The sequence below is a fragment of the Acinonyx jubatus genome, chromosome A1 (assembly GCF_027475565.1).
Source record: "Acinonyx jubatus isolate Ajub_Pintada_27869175 chromosome A1, VMU_Ajub_asm_v1.0, whole genome shotgun sequence".
NCBI lineage: Eukaryota > Metazoa > Chordata > Mammalia > Carnivora > Felidae > Acinonyx > Acinonyx jubatus.
In genome coordinates this window covers 5,346,297-5,371,640 of record NC_069380.1, presented here as the reverse complement: position 1 = coordinate 5,371,640, position 25,344 = coordinate 5,346,297, and the positions used below count along the sequence as shown (strand labels likewise).

The 25,344-nt window shown below is 43.2% G+C and overlaps 1 protein-coding gene across 3 annotated transcripts in view; it reads right to left on the bottom strand.

The window, feature by feature from the left end:
• LOC106988928 (phospholipid-transporting ATPase IB) overlaps positions 1-25,344 on the bottom strand; it is a 624,663-nt gene that overhangs the window by 346,735 nt on the left and 252,584 nt on the right. The gene's annotated exons all lie outside the window — the stretch shown is intronic.

Below are 25,344 nucleotides of genomic sequence, written 5' to 3'. Positions count from 1 at the left end.
TACCATCATTTCCGAGCTCTGATGACAAAAATAAAATACAAACCTGCAGCCCGAACACACACACATATACTGACACACGCCCACAAAAGTACACACTAAATCCAGTAGAAACGTATTACTCTCCTACCGAGTCAAGCATTTTGAGGATCTTATGTGTACAGAAGACTTAACCAGCAACAGGGCCAACTGCAGCCTGTAGACACAGGCCTGGTGTAGAGACAGAGTGCAAATTGCTCACCTCCACTCTCAACCAAGAGCCTCACCTTGGACGCTGCAGCGGCCACAAGCTTCGTGCCTAAGGGCAATATGTTCAGAGAGGGCCTCCCTCCTAATCTTTCCCTTGTCTACTTCCTCCTCCACACGTTACTAAAATAACCTCAGATGGCGCTATTAGCCGGTCATTTTTCTGTTTGTGGTCTTTCGCTCTCAATTTACGTCCTATCAAATGCAATATTTGGAGATCGACTTAATGTTTACTCTTCTTTTTTATAATTTAGAGCTTCCAACCTTTTACAGGAAACGACCCAGAATCTTTCCTTGCGTTAAGAATTTCTCCTTTGGGGGGTGGGGGGGTGGGAGGGGCGCCTGGGGGGCTCAGTCGGTTGAGCGTCCAACTTCAGCTCAGGTCATGATCTCGCGATTTGCGAGTTCGAACCCCGCCTTGGGGTCTGTGCTGACAGCTCGCATTCTGTGTCTCCCTCTCTCTCTGTCCCTCCCCTGCTCATGCTCTGTCTCTCTCTCTCAATAATAAAGAAACGTTAAAAAAAAAAAAAAATTTTTTTTAAAGAATTTCTCCTTTAAATCCAAGGCAAGACTATTAGGTATAAAAGAAAGTCATAAATACATGTGAAACCAGCCAGAAGGACCTGGCCTGCCCTCAGCTCCGGGCCCCGGGAGAGGGCTATGTCACGTTCCTTACGTAACTTACCCATCCACTGTGGGGAGAAGGCTTTCATGTTGCTGTAAACCAATACACAAATGTGAATCCTCAAAGCAGGCCCCGCACTATAAGAACTTTCGGGAAAGACATCCTGCAGCTGAGAACCAGGTTCAACATTCCTCAGGGTGTAACTCAATCGGTCAGCCTGCACAAACTCACCAAACGACTGCTTCCCGAAGAAAGCCAGCGGAGGAGGGCACCGGAGGGCGCGGGCCGAATCCCCAGCAGCGTGCCCCGTGGAGAGAAAATAACCCGCAATAAAGAAGGTGGGGAAAATTACTCTCGTATGAGTTTTAAGAGTTTTCATGACAGATGAAGGGAACTGAGGCCAATTAAAGCAGCAGTACAACTAAGAAAAACAACCGCCAGGCCGCTCCAGTCGCTCAGTCTGGAAGGTGATAGGGTCCCGGAGCCAGACTCTGGGAAAGGATTTTGTTCCTGATTTCCACCTCCCAAAACCATAAGGTGTTTGGAGAGGAGTGTGGAAGAAGGATCCAGTTGACAACAGGAACCCACCAGAAAGGTCGGGAAGACAGACTTTGGAAGTGGAGTCAGGCTGACACCGACTCTTGTCTAAGTCTTCTAGCATTGTCAGCAAAGCTCCACGGCACTTCTTACCAACACAGTCTAAATTAGAAGGAATGGCCATCATTTTTTTTTTTTTTTTTTTTTTACTTTTTGCTTTCCTTCGGCTATAGTTACACACGTAGAGTTACACACGGAAACTGATATACGGTACTTCTGCTTCATTTTGACATGTTTTTCTTCTATGCATTTGCCAAAGACCAGAGTGTTCTTTTGGGCCTGGGTTCTAGCCAAACACAGTCACTTGGTAAAGACTCATTCTTCTGTCAGAAGGTGAACCAGATCACACCCCAAGCACTCAGTCCAAGGTCATCCTCTCGTCCCATCTGTTTTCAAAGGTACACAAGGATGGAACCACTGAGGTTTCTTTTTTCCCGACCTCTTAGATCGCTGTTTTCACGCATCTTCAGCAAATAAATCGTTCTGAGGTGTTCTCAAAGACTAGTTTGCTTTGTTTTGATAAGGGGGAGGAGGGAAAGAAAAAGCAAAAAATTGAACACTTGTATCTAAGCAGGAGAAGGAAACAAACCTGTCCTTCCCACTAGGAGCCAAGTGCCATTCCTGTAACAACACTGGAAACTGCACGAAGGGCTCCCTGCAGGCTGACTTCCCTAGAAGGGGACTGAATGACAGGGACCACTGCCCCGAACCCCACGGCGGTCAGGACTGGAAGAATACACACGCTGTATTGGGTCACGCTGTTACCCAAAATTATGTACCTGTCAATCTTTGCGAAAATCAGGAGTGTGGAAATACCAAGGTCAACACCGAGTGAGGGGTGCACAAACATTTCATTTTGCAACCAATAGGAGAAAAATCTAAAACATTAGCACTCATCCCAAGTTCATTTCCAATGCGGGAGCTCTAGGGGAACACACTAAACACCTTCATTTCTCCCCATACCCAAACTGGCTGCAGGCTTGGGAGACAAAGCAAGGAACCCACAGGGTCTTAAGCCACTCCTCTGCCCTCAATATTGGTAAGCTGGGCACAGCTTTTCTTTTTGAATTTTTCCCCCAGCTTCCCAATCTTCAAAGACTCTTTTTCTCTGGAAAGCAGTCTAGACTTCCTAGTTTTCATGGATGCCCTTGCAAAAGGAACCGGTCACTTCAATACCAACTGCTTCCCTCTCTTCAGAAATATGTACCAGGGCATACCACTCATGTTTCCTGCAATGAGAATTTAGGCAGGGAGTGTTTGGCACACTGAACTCATTCAACCTGAAGACATCGGTCCTATTTAAGATGCACAGAGCCCCTATTATAATACCTGCAAAAGAAACCAAACATCCATACCAACTGCAACCTAAACCCAAATGGCCAGGAACTAACAGACCTAGTTGGAGATATATAAAACCGGGAATGTAGAAGGCACCTTCCTGATAATGGTGAAGCCCCTTGCTTTACTTTCAAAGGAACTGAGGTATGGAGAGCTCGTGATTATGTGGCCACTTAGCTATGGGTATGGAGGCTACTGGACACTCCCCTTATCTGAGACTTTTAGTGCTCCACACTGTTTTCTTCCCTCCATCCCTCTCCACTGTTCTCCAAACCTTGAGCACGGCAACCATATCTCATACCACCTTAGTCTCCATGACCTTCATTTTCACTTCCTCTTAGCCACTGCCAGTCTCTCAGGGCTGCCCTAACTGACCAAGAATGAGGTGGCTGAAAACAACAACAAAATTATCTCCCACTTCTCAGGGCTAGAAGTCTGAAAGCAAAGGTGTCAGCAGGGCCATGTTCTCCCTGAAACCTGTAGGGGAGAATACTTCCCAGGCCCTAGTGCCTTCCTACCTTCTGGTGAGTTGCCAGCAATTTGGGGCTTGCAGCTTCAGGGACTTCTGTCTCTGCCACTGCTCCCCGTCTTATGTACATGTGTGTCACTTCTTCTCATAAGGACACAAGTCAGTGCACAGGGCCTCCTCGACTCCAGCATGACCTCATCTTAACTAATCATATCTGCAGTGTACCTGTATACAAACAAGGTCACGTTCTAAGGCCCTGGGGGTAAAGACTTCAACATGCCTTTTGGGGTGGACACAATTCAACCCATTAAAAACCACACAATTAGCACAGTCATACCCAAGAACCTACAGCAAGAAATTTCCCTTTCCTTCCCTCTCAATTTCTTCCACCCCCGTCAACACTGCCTGCTTTGTTTTCAAAATGTCTTTTGTTCCATAAACCACTGAGGACTCCCCCGCAGGTCTTTCTTGGCTTGACCTAGCACTCCAACTACCCTGGATTTCAGGGATACTGATGCTGTCCTAATCCCCTTGACCTTCTGCTATTTCTACGTTTTCCTAATCCATAACCAACAGTCTGTATTCTCAACTCACATTCTCAATCTGCAGAGCATTAGGGAAGAAAGACACTAGCTGGTCTCATTTAATATCAGCTGGTCTCATATCAGCTGGTCTCATTTAATATCACTTGACCTGGGACGGGTCCAGGATTGTACCTTCAAGCCAGGGCTCTCTTGATCTTTCATCACAATGACCTTAGTTTCAGAACATGCATTCATTCAAAGGAGTATCTGCCAATGCTTACTGTGTGCTTCTAGGCATTTCAACCTATGTGCAGGATTGATAGCACACAAGATGAATGCAATCCCTCCCTCCCAGAATTAAGCGTATGTCAGGAATTTGAGCAAGTGAACACGCGTTGCTAAGTGCCATGATTCAGGAAGGTTGAGGAAGCTACACACGCACTGAGGAAACCCTAACACCTAAGGAAGTTAAGCTGCATTATCCCCAAGAGTGTGACTTTGGTCTTCTTCTGATACTTCTGCCTTGGTGGCAGCATTCGAGTCCAAAGTCGCCAACACTGCTTCTAGCGGTCAGCACCCAACCCCAGCCTCCATTATCCCTCTGGGTTTCCAACCAGATTTCTCCCGGCCGTTTCTGGCAGGATGTTCAAGCGGTGCCCGGAATCCCATAAGCCCGACACAAAGGCCATCCCTCCACCGCCGGCCTTTCCCTGCACGACAGGTCTCGCTACCACTATGCTCTCCGTCATTCAAACTCGGAATCCTGGTGTCCTCCTCCTCCTTTCACCCCACTGCCTCCCCCTAGTGCTTCATTGGCTTCCCGGTCCAAGTTTTACATTCTTAGTAGAAAGCTTTGCATCTGTTCTCTCCCCACCCCCCCCCCCCCAATGTCATAGCCTGGATTCATGTTCTCATTAATTCCCTGTGATTATTGTAAAGATACCTTCACCGGGTTTCCTTTGCTCAGATCTCTACCCCCCGCAATCCAATTTACAAGTAACTTGAATTTTTGTGGCATGTTACAACTCCTAAAATGCTTTCACAAAAATGGCTTTTTGTCCCGTCAGCCTACGACGGATTGGTCGAGTAAGAATTATTCTTCTCAGAAACGACCTGAGAGGTGCAGTGACTTATGGCAGAGCAACCACTCATTCCGTAATGGGTTTGATTTTAAAGGAGAGCTCACCAGCCACCCTGTTGCCAAAGGCAACCTCCCAAAGAGTTTTTCCGAGTCCAGATCCCTCCGTCACACATGCGCTCGAAAGCCAGCCACCTCCCGGTCTCGGCTTCCCGGGATGACTACGGCGGCTGCCACCTCTCCGTGGTTCTAGGAGTCCTGGCCTCCTGCCTCAAGAGAACCCCGTCCACTGGAGCCGCTCTCAGGCCAGAGCCAGGGCTGGGAGGCAGATACCAGTAGCCAAATCAGCAATGCTTACTTTGGCACCTTGGGTCTAGGTAATTCAATAAACTCAGCAACTCCCCGGTGGGGCTTTTTCATTCCATAAACTCAGCAATACTCCTGGCCACACACTCCACCTGCCGCCAGCCCCATCGCTAAGGACCTCTACCTTTCCCCCCTCACGTGGAAATCTGTTTGGTACCAGGCTCCACGGCTGTTCAGTTTGGGGAGGCCAACCTTCCCCCCCACAGGCCACAAGTGTTTCGCAGCAATCCAGTAACCATCAAGTGCTTCGCAGGTGCTAGGGACATAAAGTTGAGGGCCAATTTCTTGCCACCACGGACTACCCGCACCTCCACTTCCCTAGCCACCGCACCCCGTGGAACCTGGGCTGTCGTGACTCATCTTCCCTCCACCCTAAGCTTCTCAAACTCCTGCGCTGTGGTCGCGATTCAAAGGACTCGCTCTCAAGGTAGCGCCAGCCTCATACCCCTAAATTATGTTTCTGCCTCTCCTGCTCTCTCTCCCTCTCTCCTTTGCACCAGGAGATCTCGGGACCTCGAAACTCCCACCATCTCTCCTCTCTTTCAAGTACACGTTTATCCCCTAACAGCCTCGTCTTCGTCTTCTCTGCAATTACTGAGTCAACTTTTTCATGTTCTCTTTTTGAAGACAGAGGAGATTAAAGATGGTTGGGTGCTGAAGACCATGAGAAGACACGTGTCTGTATAAATCCCTAACAGAGGATATAGGCCACCGGTCTCTCACCTGTTTCCCTTTCCTCACCTTATACCTCAACAGACAGAGGTCTTCTACACCCCAAATGATATTCACATTCACGTATTTCCCCAAAACCTTCTTCTACTACCTCCTGCCTGTTGGGGCACCATTCATTCTTCAAAAAGGAGTAAGATGGGGGCTCAGTCGGTTAAGCGTCCGACTTTGGCTCAGGTCACGATCTCACAGTCCGTGAGTTCAAGCCCCGCATCGGGCTCTGTGCTGGCAGCCTGGAGCCTACTTTGGATTCTGTGTCTCCCTCTCTCTCTCTGCCCCTCCCCTGCTCATGCTCTGTCTCTGTCTCAAAAGTAAATAAAAACATTAAAAAAAAATTTTTTTAAAAAGGAGTAAGATGCCTCTCCTTTTCCACCAAGTCTCCCCTGAGCACAACGATTTCTCTGATAACCTTCTAATAAATTATATTCAATCTGTACACATAAACAAGATTTGGGAAAGTTTGGAAGCCAGGCTAAGGGCTTACATTACAGTCTTTAAAAAAAAAAAAAAAGGAAACTCTTCAGGGTGTTAGACCAGCACTGTCCGATAGAACTTTCTGTGATGATGAAAATGATCATCTGTACCATCCACGTGTGCCTCTTGAGCATTTGAGATGTGGCTAGTGCAACTAAGAAACAAAAATTTTAAGTTTACTTAATCTATATGGCCACATGTACCTAGTAGCAACCAGAGTAGCAGATTTCTAGACCTAGTTGGTGTCGTGATAGAAGAATTTTGTTAAAGGTGAGTCCTGATGGAGTGGAGCAAAAGACGGTGTGCCAAGAGGGCACAGCAAGGCAAACCAGCTGGCTACAAGTCCAGCTGGAAGAGATCTGGATGGGAGGCCTTTCCCTTTCTCTAGAAAGGAGAAGAACCAAAGGACTCTGCCCTATCACCAAAGCACTAGGAAAAGAAAAGCACACACACACAGAAAGGAGTGAGAGGCTTTCTAACACATTCAATCACATTTAAAAAATAAAAAACAAAACTTCTTACAGAAGACACTTTTTTGTGTGCAAGTCTTAACTTGTCAAATTGAGTTTCCTGTTGAGTTTCTACCAATGAGAGGTTTTCACCCCTTACTAGTAAGTTCACAGTCTCACCGGGTCAAATACAAACGTAGTTATTTTCTAGAGAAAAATGCGTAAGACGTAAAACAGTCACTTAATATGCTATGTACTTTTTCCTTTTCACTTGGGCAAAATTCAAACTTTTTGTTGTGGCACACGTAAAACAAGAGGTGTCTGAAGAAGCACGGTGAGGTTGGGGAGAGACAGCAGGGTGTTCTGATACGCTCACGTACAATAAACCGAGTTGCCAGAGAAATGATTCGAATGTCCTAAGGTAGAATTCACGTGTGGTCTCTGAACCAGATTAGATCTCACGCTTCGGAACAGAGCCCTGAAATGACTCGTTTCCTTTCCATCCCCCACCTCACACAGCGGTCTGTACGTCTCCAGCACAACCCAACTCAGAGGGAGAGCTACTGAGTAGAGCCAAGTTAGAAATATCTAAGCCAGACGAGGAAAAGAACAGAACAAAACAAAAACAATCTAGCTCATCCTTCCTCGGATACCTGTGAAATTTAAGGGCATTTTAAGATACGTTTAAGCTCTCAAGTCAGAAACATATTTCTTAACCTGACATTTTAATCCTCTGATGTGTACCGCCAATCAGATCGTCTTATAACCTTTATCTACTTGTCAGAATACTTACCCTCCAAGGCGCTACTGATTTTTTAAACAAACAGGTAAGTTAATTATATCAATTCCATTTTTTTTTTTAATATAAATCAAAGAGGAAAAGCACTAATTGGGGGATTTCCGCTTAAAATGTTCTTTTTGATGAAAAGCACAGCACAGGGAATATAGTCAACAGTATTAAAATAATACAGTATGGTGACAGACAGAAGCTACGCTCTGAGTGATGTGTAGACTTGTCCCATCGCCATGTTGTACCCCTGAAACCAATGTAACACTGTGTGTCAGCTACACTTCGATAAAAATAAAATAGGGGCACCTGGGGGGCTCTGTCAGTTAAGCGGTCGACTTCAGCTCAGGTCATGATCTCGCTGTTCGCGAGTTCGAGCCCCACGTCACGTCGGGCTCTGTGCTGACAGCTCGGAGCCTGGAGCCTGCTTCGGATTCTATGTCTCCCCCTCTCCCTGTCCCTCCCCAGCTCACACTCTATCTCTGTCTCTCTCAAAAATAAGTAAACATTAAAAAAGATTTTCTTTTAATAAAATAAAATAAACGACCACATAAAACAAAATGTTCTTTTTTGAGGCCTCAGTATCCATCCACTGGAAGCATTCTGTGGCCTGCCTGCCTCCTGAAGGTGAGCTGATCCAACTCATGAACTCCAGCAGAGCCTGGGGAACTACTTTCAGTGCTCTTCGAACACCGTCGCTCTCTCAAATATACTCAGCAGAACAAAATGATCACCCACACCTTCCAAAATTTGTGTGTATAATATTCTTCTTTCATAGTCCTTCCCTAGTTATAGTGGAATGATTGCACAGTCTATCAAAAACACACAAGACGTTAACTAGAAAAGGTCGTGTCAGCACATTTCCCCAAATCCTAACATGAGAAAGCTACTTCATAAGGCATGTAGCTTCCACATAGGTGCCAGCGTCTGAAAATAATTGGAGGTATTTCCCCAAGGTGTTGCTCTGCACCTGGCCTGATTTGGTTCTGTCCGTCCTGTTCTACAACCCGTCTATCGACCGGCCCGGATTTCAACAGCATCAATGTGTAAACACAGGAAGCCCTCTGGAAAGCAAGAATGTTAGACATTTCTAAGCAGTTGAAGGTGACAACTGTAGCACAGCGGCCCTGGAGAAATGTAACCTGGCTCCTGCTCAGCCACCTGGCTCTACGGGTCACGCGATGCAATCCTAGGGACAAAGCCAACATGACAGACGGGCACATTGCTGCCATTCCCGAAATTCTGTCCCGCTGGGGCCTCTCCATCGCCTTGAGAGAACCACATCTATTTCATACGCTCCCCTTTGTCATAAAACCTGAATGCTAACAAGGTGGCAAGCACAGTCAGGGGAGCGATCGGAATTTAGGGACACAGGAATGAGGAAAAAAGCAGGATTGCCCCATTTGGTTACAGAATACTCCCCTGAAAACAGAGAAGAGAAAAGAGAAAGAATAAAGCATCCCTTTATGGCTGCCTTATACTCACTTGGTGACCACCGTTTGCTTTTAAATTACTCTGAGAAATTACGAGTGAATCCTGTATGTTCGAAAGCTCCCCAGGAAGATCACCTTCTGGAGGCCAGGGGGAAACGACATACACACGGTTTCGGCCCACAAGCAACTCTTTGCTTCATCACTGCTTCCGGCTCTATTCCATTTGCTACCATGGTCACACTGCAATTTTGAAAAATTATTCCAGTTTCACTTTCTTGATAGCCACGATGTTGGAAGAAATGCAGTGGTGAGGACATGGGGGTGGGGAGAACAGGTCAATCAACACTCTTTCTCGTGAAGGTTTCACTCTCAGTTTGCTCTCCGAGTCCGAAGGGAGTTTTATACTCATTAGAGAAAGAATAAGAAACTCCAGTCTGTTGCAGGGACTGAAAAGCAACAAATACACTACCTACCCAGAGAGAAAGAAATGAGAGGGCAGCTGTGGTAGGGAACCCATTCTGACCTTCACCTACTGAAAAATGTGGGCCAACAGGCATCGGGGAGATTTCAAAACCAATTTGTTTCAAACAATTCAAAAGGCCTAAAACTGACTAGAATGGAAACAACACACTATTGGAGGTGGCATAATTTATGAAAAAAAAAAAAACCTAATTTGCATGCTTTATCCTATGCATGGCTGAAGACAGAAGAAAGTCCTCATCGAACAGACAGTTCCATGGGGGCACGCACCTGGACCCTCAGTGGGAACCCTGGAAAGATGCCAAAGCAGGATGAATTTGTTCACACTAACCTAAAAAGACATGGAGGTCTGGTGGCTTCTCCGAATGCAGAAATCTTACTTTAGGCAGAAAATGGGGGTCCTTTAATGGCTGGGTTTTAACTTAAGACATCAACGTCCCGAAAATTTCTTTTTTTAAATATTTTTTAATGTTTATTTATGTTTAAGAGAGAGAGAAACGGAGCGCAAGCAGGGAAGGGACAGAGAGAGAGGCAGACACAGAATCCAAAGCAGGCTCCAGGCTCTGAGCGGTCAGCACAGAGCCCAACCCGGGGCTCGAACCCACAGACCGCAAGATTGTGACCTGAGCCAAAGTTGGACGCTTAACCGACTGAGCCACCCAGGCGCCCCTACATCACAAAAATTTCTAATTCATTCCTAAGATTCGTTCTTATGGGGGTTATAGCCACGGTGGAACCAAAACCGAATGGGATTCCATACTGCAGTCAAGCCCTTGACTATCATCTGCTGAGCCACAAAAAAATCGATTTGTTTCAAAAACACACACTTAATGATGACACAGCAACATGTGGACTGTATCATTTTCAACCGAACGTTCTGCACCATGTTCCCCATCATTTTCATCTTTTTCCCCAGTCCCTATGTGAAACTAAACATAACTAGGACCACACAAGCAAATAAACACACTTTTTGGATTATGGGGTTCTTTTTATAAGTTAGCTCTGTCACCATTTTTCTTTTTATAAACTCCATTGTTGTGAGTCATCCTTCATCCGTCTAAACCACTCTCCTTACTCACTGATGGCTGTTTTGATGGGGTAGATGGAGAGTCACGATTAAATTAGCGTCCAGGGTAAGAAAGCGAACCTACTAGAAGAACATGCAGGGTACACAGGGAGCAATAAATGCTATCTACAAATGACAGCAATTGTAAACTATCATGAGATTAGGCTCAATTAGTCAGTAAGGTTGCAGGACTTTCAGTATTACATTTTTTGGAATTTTTTTAAACTTCTGGCCCTATAATTACATCGGTATTAATGCAGGACAGGATTAGAGTAATGAGACTCGATTTCCTGAGCGGAATACAGAAACCAGAGTCACTGCTTTGCAGCTACAGCAATTGGTCTCGTTTGCCACATCATGGTTAATCTTGTGACCCGTCCAGAATCTGTGTGCAGTTAAACAGCAATTATCACGTAGAATCCCATACAAATGTATAGAAGGCCATCAGGGGGCACTGAGAAGTCCTACAGAGCTCTGGTGACGGTGACGTCTGGAAGCCACAGGGCAACCAGAGGGAGAGAAGAACGAGGTCTGCCCCTTCTCGCTCTCCTTGCCTCCTCTGGCCTGGGGGGGAAAGCAGCAGCGTTTGAATGGAAAGGCAGTGCTAATGCAGGAATTCTGAGCTTTTTCAATCGAAAACACTCTTCCTATTTTCATTGTGAAGCAGGAACCTGCAGAAATTATTTTTCAGGGAATACTGATCATAAAAACTACCAGATGAACAAACATTTCTGTCTCTGCCCCGCTCCTTTCATCTTTCCCAGCAATGCCTTATATTATCTGCATCTCCCAGAGTCTCCCAAACCACTCAAGTCTGTCCACTCCTACTCTGTAATTGCCTCCTTCTTCCTCTGTGACCTGGGCTTTTCCGGTCTTAAATAAGCATGTTCACAGTCTTGAAATGTTTTAATAGCTATCATATGCAAGGGAAATTAGATTGAATGTATTAGCTCAAAAAGGCAGAACTGAGACCTACTGGTACGGATTTTGACCCTATCCTAGAGTCAACTTTGTCTTTACTCAAAGAGGAATAAAGCCAGTTCCTGGCCACGGGCATAGGTGGCTTAGAAAATGAAGAAAATAAATGGGAGCCAGAATTAAAAGACTGGAAGTGAGGAAAACAAAAAGTGCCTTAAAAAAAAAAAAAAAAGGCATACATTAAAAAAAAAAATGGATCCCTTACAGTTTTGGTTTAACTTCCCTTGCTAACTGTGTTTGTAAAGACGATCTTCCTACCCTCAATTCCAGCCTCACAGAGAAATGGAAAGACCCTGCTAGCACAGCAACACACTAAGGTGATGCCATGAGAGGAGTCCAATACTGGGAAAAAGGTTTGTGATGGAAAAAAACAGAAGACCTAAGAGACTGTTTCTAGGGTATCTTGTAAGGACAGCTGAAATGGAATCAGTGTCCCTGGATATCTTGTATTACCCCTCTAGGAACAAGCTAGAATCCTCAAACAAGACGAAAGCATGCAAAGAAGGAAAGAAAGAGAGGAGAGTCAGCCAGGCAGATACTAACTCCAAGGAGATGCCCATGCAAGGCAGAGGCTAAGACCTACAAGGTCCCCCATTGGACACCCTGCCCCTTGCTTTCTTTCCAGAGGCTGAGGGTATGACTAAGGCATGACATCTGATAGAAATGTGAATAAGAAATGAAGTTTAAAAAACTTTCAGTAATGACACAGACAAGGCAACAGCATCGTGATTTCACATATGGTCCAAGCCTTCGGTGTTAGGGACCCAATGCAAGTTGGAAAACCATCAAGTTGTGATTCCAGGTAAAGAGTTTAGATAAAATAATGCATCTAAGCACATAAGTAGCCTGCAAGGAAATCTAGAAGTTTCTAATTAAAGTATCAGTAGGAACATCCTTGAAGACACTGAGAGGTGCTACCAGTTTTTACCTCAGAAAGTCAAAGGAAACCAAACTAAGAGCTCTCCCAGTCAGGCTCAGCAAGTTCATTTCCATTTAAAATCACACTATCGGATATATTGGTTGGACAGCTACAAGATGATAAAACATTCTTACAAAAATAGTTTCTTTCTATGTAGCTAAACTCAAATATGCCTTTATTTGGCAAATAATAAACATTTAAAACAGTAGGGCACTATGCCAAGAAATTCAGGGAATGTCAAATGAACCAATACATGCTACCTTCATACATCTTTTTTTTTTTAAGTTTATTTATTTGAGAGAGAGCATGCATGTGCATGTGTAAGTGGGGAAGGGGCAGAGATGGAGAGGGAGAGAGAAAATCCCAAGCAGGCTCCATGCTGTCAGCACAGAGCCCAATGTGGGGCTCGATCTCACAAACAGTGAGATCATGACCTGAGCCAAAATCAAGAGTCAGACACTTAACTGACTGAGCCACCCAAGTACCCTAGCCATCTTCATACATCTGAAAGTCTAAGAGAAGGGACAGAATACATAGATTGAATTATAGTCTATATCCACTAAGTGTAGTGTTTGAGCTTCCTCAGGAATGAGGTCTTTCAATTTGTTTTTTCCCCATGAATGGAGCATTCTCTCTTGTTTGTGTGCCTTGTCATTTGTTGTTGAAAACTGGGTTATTTAAAAAAAATTTGTTTTTAATGTTTGTTTATTTTTGAGAGACAGAGAGACAGAGACAGAGTGTGAGCAGGGGAGGGGCAGAGAGACGAGGCAGACACAGAAGCCGAAGCAGACTCCAGGCTCCGAGCTGTCAGCACAGAGCTGGATGTGGGGCTTGAACCCATGAATGGTGAGATCACGACCTGAGCCGAAGTCGGATGCTCAACCGACTGAGCCACCCAGGCACCCCCAAAACTGGTCATTTTAAATGTTTTAACGTGACAAATCTGGAAATCAGATTCCAAAAATAACTATACTACAAGGGACCGGAGTATTAAGAACCAAATAGTAGTAAGGTTAAGTAATAAGGATTTTTTTAAGTAGATATTAACTTTAACAAAGCCTTCACATCGGGGCTAGGTTTTTGAAAGAGAGGCAGACTGTGGGCACGTGAAGAAGAGAAAGGTGTGGAAGGGGGAGACTGAAGTAAAAGAAACCACAGAAGGGGCACCCTCAGTTTCTACACCAGAAATGGTGACACTCACTCTTTATTTAGCGGGAATACACAGAAATACAATGGGAATTGGTGGGCAAATAAGACCAGGCTGGATTCTTGAAGCATCTTGAAGGTGAGTCCCAGAAGTTGAAGCTTCCTTCTGAAGTTATTAAAATGTATTTTAAAAGTCACCAGATCAAAGTAGTGCTTAAAAAATATTAGATGGGTCAAAACACTGAACAGCGCAGCGAAGAAGGCAGGAGCAAGGGGCATGAAGCTACGACACGGGGAGAAGGTTGAGGGAGAGTCAGCTGAGAAACCAGCGGCGAGAGAGAAAGCAAAGAGCACACTTCACCTCCGACTCAATCCACACAGCTGCATGGCCTTGACAGTGGGGCAAGCGGCTGCTGTACAGAACAGCCTACTTAATAACTCCCAGGCAGGAAACGCTTCCCAGGCTCTGAAAGGCTGCTTTAATAACAGCATGTTTAGATAAAAATGTTGCCACTCAGATTTGTATGAAGTGGGACTATCATCCTTCAAAAAGTAATTACCCACACTTCTTAGAGTGGCCAAAATCTGGCATGCTGACAACATCAACTGCTGGTGAGGATTTAGAGCAACAGGAACTCTCATTTATTGCTGGTAGGAACACAAAACGGTTCAGCCAATTTGGAAGACAGTTTGGCAGTTTCTTACAAAACTAAACACACTTTTGCATAAAACCCAGCAATTGCAGTCCCTGGTGTTTACCCAATGGAGTTGAAAACTTACGTCCACACAGAAACCTGCACCTGGATGTTTATAGCAGCTTCACTCGTAACTGCTAAAACTTGGAAGCAACCAAGACGTCCTTCTGTAAGTAGATGGATAAACTGGGATACATCCAGACAAAGGAATATTATTCAGTGATAAAAAGAAATTAGTTATCAGCCATGGAAAGACATGGAGTGGTCTTACATGTGTATTACCTAGGTGAAAGAAGCCAACCTGAGAATCTGTGGGAGTCCAACTATAGGACACCCGGAAACAACAAAAACTATGGAGACAGTTAAAAAAAAAAAAATCACCATTTACCAGGGGTTGGGGGAGGCGAGAAGAACGGAGGAAACACAAAAGGATCTTCACGGCAGTGAAACGACTCTATTCGATACCTGGCATTACACATTGGTCCAAAGCCATAGAATGTGCACCAAGAGTGAACCCTGACATAACTACAGCCTTTGGGGACGAGGATGAGTCAATGTGGGTCTGTCGACTGTAACAAATATACCACTCTGGGGGGGGGGAGGGTGGTGATGGTAGGAGAGGCTCTGCATGTGTGGGGGTGGGGGACACACAGGAAATCTGTACCTTTCCCCCAATTCACCTGTGAACCACAAACTGCTCTTAAAAAAATGATCGGTTTTAAAAAATGACCGAAAAAGCAAGTAAGTCCCAAGCTACGTCCCCGAAAATCATGGACTAGGGTGCTCTGAGAAACAGTTCCTCCACGGAAACAATGATTAAGATGAAAATACCGACACGATCACATTCTGGAACTCTGGGATTTAATTTAAAAACCTGCAATAACTAGGGGGAGTGCTTAGTGAAGACAAACGTGGCTGAATTCCATGAATAGACCACTGTGGCCTTTTGGCTTACCTGCCTGCCCACCCCCATCCCCCAGCACCACACCGTGGCCAGGAGGATGGTGGCTGACATTCCTAGTGCAGCTTGCTGATGCCAAGGGGCTCATATGGATCTTATTCTTAAAATACTACAGTGGTGCATTTTGACTTATCCTTTGGTTCCTTGAGGGACTGGTGCAGAGGCGGACCTTTGTTTCGCCCCGCCCTGCTCTCCTGAGCAGTGGCTTTTTCCAGGTGATGGTGGCACTTTATGGAAGATTTAAAGATATGCTCCCCACGCTCACCCGGGACACGGGACAGCAGAGGGGCCAAGCAGTGGACGGACCCAAAAGCCTGGGAAGCAAAAGGCTGAGGAGGAAGTTTCTGGAATGAGTAAGAGCTTGGAAGGGTCACCACATACCCTGTGAAAGCTATAGTGTAGTATATGTGCCCAGGACTGACGCACACTCAGAAAAGACCTGACGAGGCCCAGACTTACACTTCTAGGGGTTCTGTCAGTGCTGCACAACAGGAGGCAAAAGCAAAGCTGTGGACGACCCACCTTCCACATTGAAGGGGTGCTCCAGCTCAAAGACAGGGAAACTATTTGTTTCCCTTTTGACTCCAGACATTCAAGAAAATCTCATTTAAGGTAACTGGATGACCAGTGAGAAAAGAGAGAAGAGACTTCAGTCACCGCACATCAACAGAACAGAGACTTCAGTGATAACACGTGACCAAGAATACGCAGTCTTCGCAAAAATGGGTTGGGAAACTCACTAAACAAACGGCAGCACTTGACGGTCAACCACAAACCCTTGTCACGCAGAGAATCTGATTTCCACATTTATCACATTACAACATTTAAAATAACCAGTTCCAACAACAAGAAAGTATAAGGCACACAAAGAAACAAGAGAAAATACCCCATTCGTGGGGGGAAAATAGAATCGAAAGGAGTCATCCCTGAGGAAGCTCAAACGCTGAATTTACTAGACAAAGATTTCAATCAATTGTCTTAAATATGCTCAAAACGCTAAAGGAAACAAAGAAGCAGAGGAAATCAGGAAAATGTATGACAAAGTGGAGAGTGTTAGTAAAGAGACAGGAGTAATAATAAGAAACCAAATGGAAACTCTGGAGCTGAAAAGTATAGTAGCTAAAATTAACAATTCACTAGAAGGGTTTAATGAGAGATTTGAACAAGCAGGAAAAAGATTCAGCGATACTGAAAATATACTGAAATTATACAGACTAAGGAGCAGAAAGAAAAAAGAATGAATGAATAAAAATAAATAGAGCCAGAAGGACATGTAGGACACCATCAAGCATAGCAGCATTTGCATATGAGGGTCTTAGGAGGAGAAAACAAGAATAGAGGAGAAGAAAAAAATATTTGAAGAAAAAATGGCTGAAAAAATCCCATGGTCCATAGAGCTCAACAAACTCCAAGCAGGACAGACTTAAAGAGATCTATAATCAAACTATAAATCTATCAATGCAAATCTATAAATCTATAATCCAACCTACAAATGCAAACAAGCATTACAATCAAACTGTCAAAGACAAAAATAAAGAGAATCTCAAAAACCACACAAGAGAAGCTACTCATCATGTGTAAGGCATCTTTAATAAAAATTAACTGCCAATTGTTCATTGGAAACTATGGATGCCAAAAGGCAGTAAAATGACTATATTTAAAGTTCTGGAAGAAAAAAAAAAAACCTGACCAAGAATCCTGTATTTGGCAAAACTACCATTTAAAAAAATTAGGAAAGGGGGACCTGGCTGGTTCAGTCAGTAGAGAGAATGACTCGATCTCAGGGTTGTTGAGTTCAAGCCCCATAGTGGGTGTAGAGATAACTAAAAAAAAAAAAGGCGGGGGAATGAAGACATGCCCAGATCAACAAAATGTGAATTCATTCCTAGACCTGCCCCACAAAAAATGCTGAAAAGCAGTGCTTTAGGCTGAAATGAAAGAACACCAAACAGTAAAGAGCTCCACTAAAAGTAACTGCACACATAAAACATAAAATCCAATATTAGCGTATTTTTGATTTGCAGTCCTTTTTTGTTCCCTGCGTCATTTAAAAGATAAGTGCACAAAACAATTATAGGTCTATGTTAATGGGTATACATACAGTGTCCAGAGATGAAATTTGCTACAACAGGAGCAATTTGCTGAAATTTGCTGCCATAAAGGAGATGTGGAGCTGTATGGGAGCAATTTTTCTAGGCTACTGAATTTAAATTGCCACCAACTCAAATTGGACTGTAGGAAATTTATGTTGATTGTAATCCCCACAGTGGTCACTAAGTAAATAAAAAAATATATACGGAAAAGGAAATGAGATGTGTTTTAGTCTGTTCAGGCTGCTAAAACAAAATATCACTGACAGAGTAGCTCATAAAAAACAGAAATGTATTACAATTCTGGAGGCTGAAAGTCCAAGATCAGGGTGCCCACACATTGTTGGGTGAGGATTTCTGGGTCCAATGATGAAGGTTCCATCCTTATGACCAAATCACCTCCCAAAGGCCCATTTCATTATACCATGACCTTGCGAATTAGGATGTCAATACATGAAAGCAGGGGGTAGGAGTGAGGGGGAGCAGGGGAAGGGGGACACGAACATTCAGACCGAAGCAAGGATGGGATCAAAAAGGTACACTAGGAAAACATCGAACACAAAGGAAGGCAGCATTGGTTACTAAGTGAACGAGAGACAGAAGACAGACTGCTGTTTGCCAGGGGTGGGGAATTGTGGGGGAGTAAATACTCAGTGAGCACAGGGTTTTATTTTGGGGTGATAAAAATAATTTGAACCTAGACAGAGGTGATGGTTGCACAACATTGTGAATGTACGAAACACTACTGAATTATTCACTTTAAAATGGTTAATTTCACCCCAATGAAAAAAAAGTCAGCTGGAAAAAGAAAAATACCTCTAATTTTGTTTTCATTCTTCCAGTAGTAAAAAGGAACCAACCAAAGCTTAATCCTCGTATGAATGGACTGAACAGAACGGTCTTTCTACCAGAAAGAGACACCAGAAGTAGTTTTAGAATCATCTCAGCCTTGCCTCTACCCAGAAAGCCTTAATCGAGTTGCAAATCCATTTGGAAGTTTTACCCCCTTGCCCTCATCTCCCTAAAAGCAAAGTTAAAATTCATGTTCATTTGGCATATTGAAGCTTGGTGTCATCAAAAGGCTGAGAGTTTCACCTATACATGAGAAGAGGGAAAATACTCACTTTTAAGCCCAAATTCCAAATAATTACTATAATAAACCCCAGTATGTCAGATAGCAAAGTTTAACCTGGAATAGTTAATTTACAAACCAACATTTTTAAGAGTTGACAACTAAAATGTGCCAAGAAAATCCTCTTCCCACTAAGGTTAAGACTTGTGTCCTACCATGTCAATATTTGGAAACATAAAGGCAAAAACCAGCCTTGGCCGGGATAAATATTTTATAAGTTTGGCTTGTAATCCCCTGATGCCATTCGCATCGGCCAATACAAAGAAAAGAACAGAAACACCATTAATAATCTTAAAAATCTCTGTCACACATTTTATGAACATATGAGGCTTAAAAACCTAGCCCTGGATTAAAGAACCTAGCCAAGGTGGTTATTGTACACAACTCTAAAATCCACGATTTCTGGAATTCAAGACTGAATGATAGGAGGTATGAATGGATTCGGATCAGCACCACCGTGCAAACACATTAGTGTTCCTCCCCATGAGCCCCAGAACCCTGTCCACATTTCACACGTGCTGCTAAGGCCAGAATGAAAGTCATACACTAGGGAATCAAAGTTTGCACACAGCATCTCTATGACTGATAAAAATCGTTAAGTTGCCCCAATTCTGACCTATGTTTCCTAAAATACTCAAAAGATTTGAGTGAGCTGTCACAATTTCTAGGTATAATGACACAATCCTGAAGAGTTGGATATTAACTTGCAAAATCAATGCTTACCAGAAACCAGTTGCCCTGGCCTGAGAGGGAAAGTGCTAGGTCTCCTGAGAGATGCACCTCGCTGAGCACAGAGACTTCCAGGGTGCAGCCTTCGTGGTGGACTATTGCCTTAAACACGTGAGCTCTGGAGGAACTCACGCCCCGGCTACTTCCCGTCTCTCAGCCTTAGCTTGTCTCTAATGCCTTGGGAAATTATTTTCTTCATTCTCTAACATTCTAGACCAAAGTGCGGATCTTCTGGAGTGCACGGAGCAGACGTCTTTTTAGACATCATTCTCCTCACAGGAAAGGCTCTCTACCATCCAAGAAGCAGACGCCCTCAAAGGAAAGGGTGCACAGTCACCATATGCAGGAGAAAACGAACACCAAGCCTCAGGAAGCCAGAAACTTGCGGCAGCAACAGGAAATGTGGAGAAACATTTCACAGCTCTTTGATGGTGCTTCTGGTTCTCTCTGGAGGCCTTTCTAGACCTACTGGATCCTGCCTTTCGCCTTCACTTGACTCATCGTAGTCAAACTGATCCCAACTATTTGGCTCTCCAACTCCACCTGGCAACTGCACTCTCGGTCGTGAGCAGTTTCTCAAGGCATTCTTTTTTAAAATTCTCTCCCAACTTTACTGAGGAATAGTGGACAAATATAACTGTGTATGTTTCAAGTGTACAACATGATTTGATAGAGATACACCACGCTGTGAAGCGATTGGCCAAGATCAAGATAGCTAACACATCCATCACACCTCACACAGTTAACTTTTTAATTTATTTTTGGGTGCTCAGAACGTTTAAGGTCTCAGCAACCTTCGAGAATACAACACCATCTGAACTACGGTCGCGTGCTGCACATTAGATCCTCAGAAGTCACTCTTACAACTGAAAGTTTGTATCTTCAGGCATTCTTGTTGGCATTGTCTGACTTTGACTTGGTCTAGGTCAGAACACATGCAGGCAGGACTATAGACACCTCCTGACGATGGCATTCATGGTCCAACCCACCTCGAGGGCAGAGTCATGTGACCCACTGCCACACTGCTGGAGGTGGGGGTGAGGAAGGCAACAATAAAATCTCAAATCCTACCGCCATTCTATCTAATTTCATACTCTCCCCTACCACCTAATCAGCATTTCAGGCCTTTCATCCGACATGCAAGAAAGTAAATTACTATTTTAATCATTCATCTTGTAACTTCTGTAATTTCTAATTAAACTTCAGAATCCAAACCCCCTCCCTTACCAACCTCATTCTGCTATGATAATTCCTAAAAGCTACAGGTTTGACAAAGGTTTTAAATCATCTGTAGTTGGCGAAGATTTCCATTTAAGGAGACCTCCAAACGTTTTTTTGACCTTGAGCAGAGGGCTAGAAAACAGGTAAAATTCCTATTAGTTCTGCACATTGTGGGTTGCAATAAAGTCCTTTTGCCAGATAACGAGGGAAAAGATGTTTTATCTCTTTATATTACTAAATAATGGGTCTAGATTAAAGAAGCTTCTAATCCTGGAAAAAAAAAAACAAAACTTGTCTGCAATCTTGAAATAGGGAATTTAGGACGCAACTCTGGAGATTAAGGGATAAAAGCCAGTAGCCCAATCTGTCTTCAGTGAAAATAAAAGAAAGTCGATTACAAGGCTATTTGAATATTACAGCAGGTAATGAGGTTAAATGGAGACATTCGTACTCTTGTGACTCCATTTCAAGTGACCTGAAGAACACCTCTCCCCACCTACAAACTCAGAAATGAGACTTGCTCAGTAATAGAATAAAAAGTTCAATCCAAATTTTATGACTACAAGGAACCTGAAATGATGCGGGAGAAAAAAACTGAATTAATATTGATGCAAAAGTCCCATCTGCACCAAATTAACTTTCGGAGGCATTAGTCGAATGTTCTTAAGCCTTGACATATTCAGGAGCTTCATCAACCTTGCAGCTGAATTTGAATCCTGGCTCTGCCATTTCTGTGCTTGTGATCTTGGCCAAGATTCTCACGTCCTCTGAGCCTCGGTGTCTTCAGCGAGCCAAACGGAGCCACCACATCCTATTTTGGATGTGTGTGCGCATTCACTGGGATGACTGTCTAACAGCACCCAGCACAAAGCACAAGCCGACGGAAGCAGGTCAATGTCCACCTCGCTCTCTGCCTGCTGTTTAAGTTCTCAGATGACCTCTTTTCCTTTGTATTTGGTCTGCTGCCCTCTGTTCACCGACAGGGTGCTTGGAAAAAAGCTAGTATCTATGCATAAGGATTTTCTTCTGTAGTATAAAAGGATGTTACGTGCAAATATTACACTGCACCAGAATACAACCTCAGCACAGACCCAGGTTTCTCTAAGATTTTTAAGGGCATCTTGTCAGATCCGCTGATAGTTTTAAGGGGCATTAGCAGCCTAAAGACAACTACATGTTAAGTACCTTGATCTGTAAGGTTTATTTGTTGTCAAGGGCTCATTTTTTTTTTTCCAGATTAGATTAATCACTAATTCACTCTATATTGTGAACTCCTGCTTCCCAGAATAATCGTTTGAGTCGCAGTGGCTCTGCAGTGGTTAATTTCCAGTCAGGTTTTCGTCAGTTACGCAGACCATCTCAAGAATGTTGTATTTTTATACCTAAGAACCTAAACATTAGCAAGACCTCTCTCCTGTGCAGTAAAATTAAGGAAAAAAAAAAAGTTCAAGAGGTATAGCTGGAAAACAATGAAGTTAATCAGGGTATCAAGATCCCATAGAGAGTCAGTCAGCACTGAGGCTTAAATCAATCACATGCTAGGCCTATAAATTCTTTCTAAAAAACGAGGCACCATCTTGGGGCACCTACTAAACTTTGCCAAGGACGCAACCCCAAAATAACTTCACCTCTGATGCTGTGAACCTCCTCTGTATCCTAGTAAACCTTTGTCCATTAACCATAGCAAGTAACGGTAAGCAACGTAGTCTGTACAATATGCTATGCATTCTTCTAAGGAATGTGCATATCTGAACTCATTTAATCCTCACAATAATCCTATGGGGTGGGTGTTATTAACAACACCATTTTACAGGAAAGCCTAGGCACGGAGTTTAAATGATTGGCCCCAGGTCACAGAGCGAGGGAGCAACAGAACCAGGGTTCAAATGCAAGCAGTCTGACCTCGGAATTCTTGTGTTAACCACTACCCTCTGGCCTCAAGTGTCCTGGAAACAAGTGCTCAAAGTACACAATCCTCACTGTTTGCACTCGCTCTCCCCACCCATCAAATACACGATGCCATGCATGTAAACCACAGCTTCACACAATCATTCCAATTAGCATTTAATCCTTTCTTTTCACTTTAACATCTGCTGCCCTATTTTTTTAATTATCTTTAAACAAACAACTAAGTGACTCATCACCCCTACAGAATGCAACAGAACGCACTAAATCAAATTTCAATGCCCATCCGGGTGTCAGAAATAAAGCACTGGAGGTAGGCCCCCCCCCCATGCGTGTTTCAGATACTAGATCTCACATCTTTCAAATTTTGCTTTACACAAGTGATACAAGGAAAGATGGTCTCTCCAGAGCTATGCAAAGGGATTTAATCCTGCTCACGTTCCTAATCATTTTCCCCACTCTTTTCTTAAAGCAAACTTCACTTTATTTCGTGTGTAATTGAGAGATCACAAACAAATGAGCAAGAGAAAAATTTTAGGTTCCACTCAGTGATCTGTGAGTCATTATAGTCAAAACCAAAAATTGTGTATCTGTCCTAACCAGGACCAAAAGACCAATAAATGAAAACAAAAACAAAAAACCCACAGAGGGAGGCAAATCAAGAAACAGACTCTTACCTATAGAGAATAAACTGATAGTTACCAGAGGGGAGGTGGGTGGGGTGAAGGGTTAAACAGGTGATGCAGATTAAGGGGTATATTTGTGGTGATGAGCACCAGGTACTATAGGGAAGTATTGAATCACTATATTGTACGCCTGAAACTAACATTACACTGACTGTTAACTGATTGGAATTTAAATAAAAACTTTAATATAGTATATTATATACTATATTTATTTAATATAGTATATATTTAAGTATTTATATATTTAATATAGTATAAGTATAGCATATATATAATGTAATAAAAACTACATATAATATATATACACTATATGTTATATGTATACATTATATATTATATATAATATACATTATATATTGTACAATATATACTATATTACATATATAATGAACACTATATATTATATGTAATATACACACACACACACATCTATCTATCTATCTATCTATCTATCTATAGTACCTAAACTAGGTAGGGGTAGCCCCCAGATTTTTTCAGAAAGAGGATAGAAACACATGGTTCCTAGAGTCAATATCTGATAGGTGGGCCAGGTTATACTATGTCAGAGAACCTGTGTTTCATAATATTCTTAAGCCCCCAGGCATTTACATTCCAGTAAAAGAATGTAAATAATCATACATACATACAAAGGTAACTCTCCCTGTATCTCCCAGGCCCATATATGCACACGAATTAGCTACCATTACAGATTTCTTGTTAACACATATTAAAAAATGCAATACATCTCATACATTTGCTATAAGGAAAGATAATTCTTTTAGAAGTGCCCAGCATGTTGTAAGCACTCAACAAATCATGTCTATTATTATAATAGGGTCGTTACCATCAACCTGAGAAATACATACAGTAATATACTTATCGCTGGGGTCAAAGACTTTCTATCGGCTAACAAGTAGGTATATGGGGCACCTGGGGGGCTCAGACAGTTAAGCGTCTGACTTCAGCTCAGGTCATGATCTCACAGTTCAAGAGTTCGAGCCCCGCGTCAGGCTCTGTGCTGATGGCACGGAGTCTGCTTCAGATCCTCTCTCCTCCTCTCACTCTGCCCCACCCCCACTGTCTCTCTCAAAATAAATAAACTTAAAAGTAAATAAATAAAATAAAATAAAAAGCAGGTTTAGTCATGTAAGTTTACTGTTCGCCCCAATTTGCTGAAAATACAGTAAAGGGATTTTTCTTTAAAAGCACCCATAGTGTCATCGCCCCAGCACATTAAAAAAAAAAAAAAAAAATTGTACATTTGCTTACACATCCACACAGGCTAGTTCATACACTGCCGTTTTCTTTACAGCATTCATTAAGCTACCTTAGCAAACGTGGGCTTTTACGAAGTAGGTGTGTTAGGTGCCAGAATCAGACGGCTTACCTGACAGGCTCTGCTCTCAAAAAGGCCCTGCGACAATAAGGGAGTATTTCTGGATCTGTGATTTGGTTGATGGCTTCATGCCTGAGCATACTATCTTTTTATTCTTTCACCATGTCTCCTACAGTCTGAGAATCTGTCACCTTCGGTGAATCGGGAGTACCCTTTTATTTGGTTTAGGTTTCTAAATTCTGGCTCCAAATTGCCATTTATCTATGCCGACATCATTCAGGAGCAATTCTTAGGGCTTACTCAGGAGTATTATTTGAAAATAAAAGAGACCAAATTTGCTAGCTAGTGATTCTCAACTGCCCTCTGGGTTTCTACAATTTTACGTCAGCCCAGCACTGTATCGCCTCGAGGACTAATGTTTTAGGTTCTAGTATCTGATGGGCTAATAAACCTCTTCCCCAGATCTGTTGTTACAGCATACAGTACTAGACGTCCCGGTCCGTTTATTTTCTGCGTGAAGTTTAGAATCACATAACTTCAAGGAAGATTGTAGGTTTCACTCTAGGGAAGAAAACTCAAGCACGAGGAAGCACCCATATGTAAAAGTAACGTACCAAGTCTTCCCATTCCACGTTGAGGAAAAAAAAAGAACTTGATGCCTTGTAGGAGACTTAAAATCCCAACGTTTAGAGAAGGAAAACTTGCCTAAAATAAAGGGCCTGATGGTAAAAGATGCGGAGTTCCTTTCTTACTGCATACTGTTAGAAACGACTGGCTTCAACTTGTTCTAGTTCATTAAAAATAAAAGGGAAAAAATGGCTAATAGCAAATTCAAGAGGGTAGCTTGGCTCTCGGTAATTTAATTCTAAATGTAATAACATGCTTATT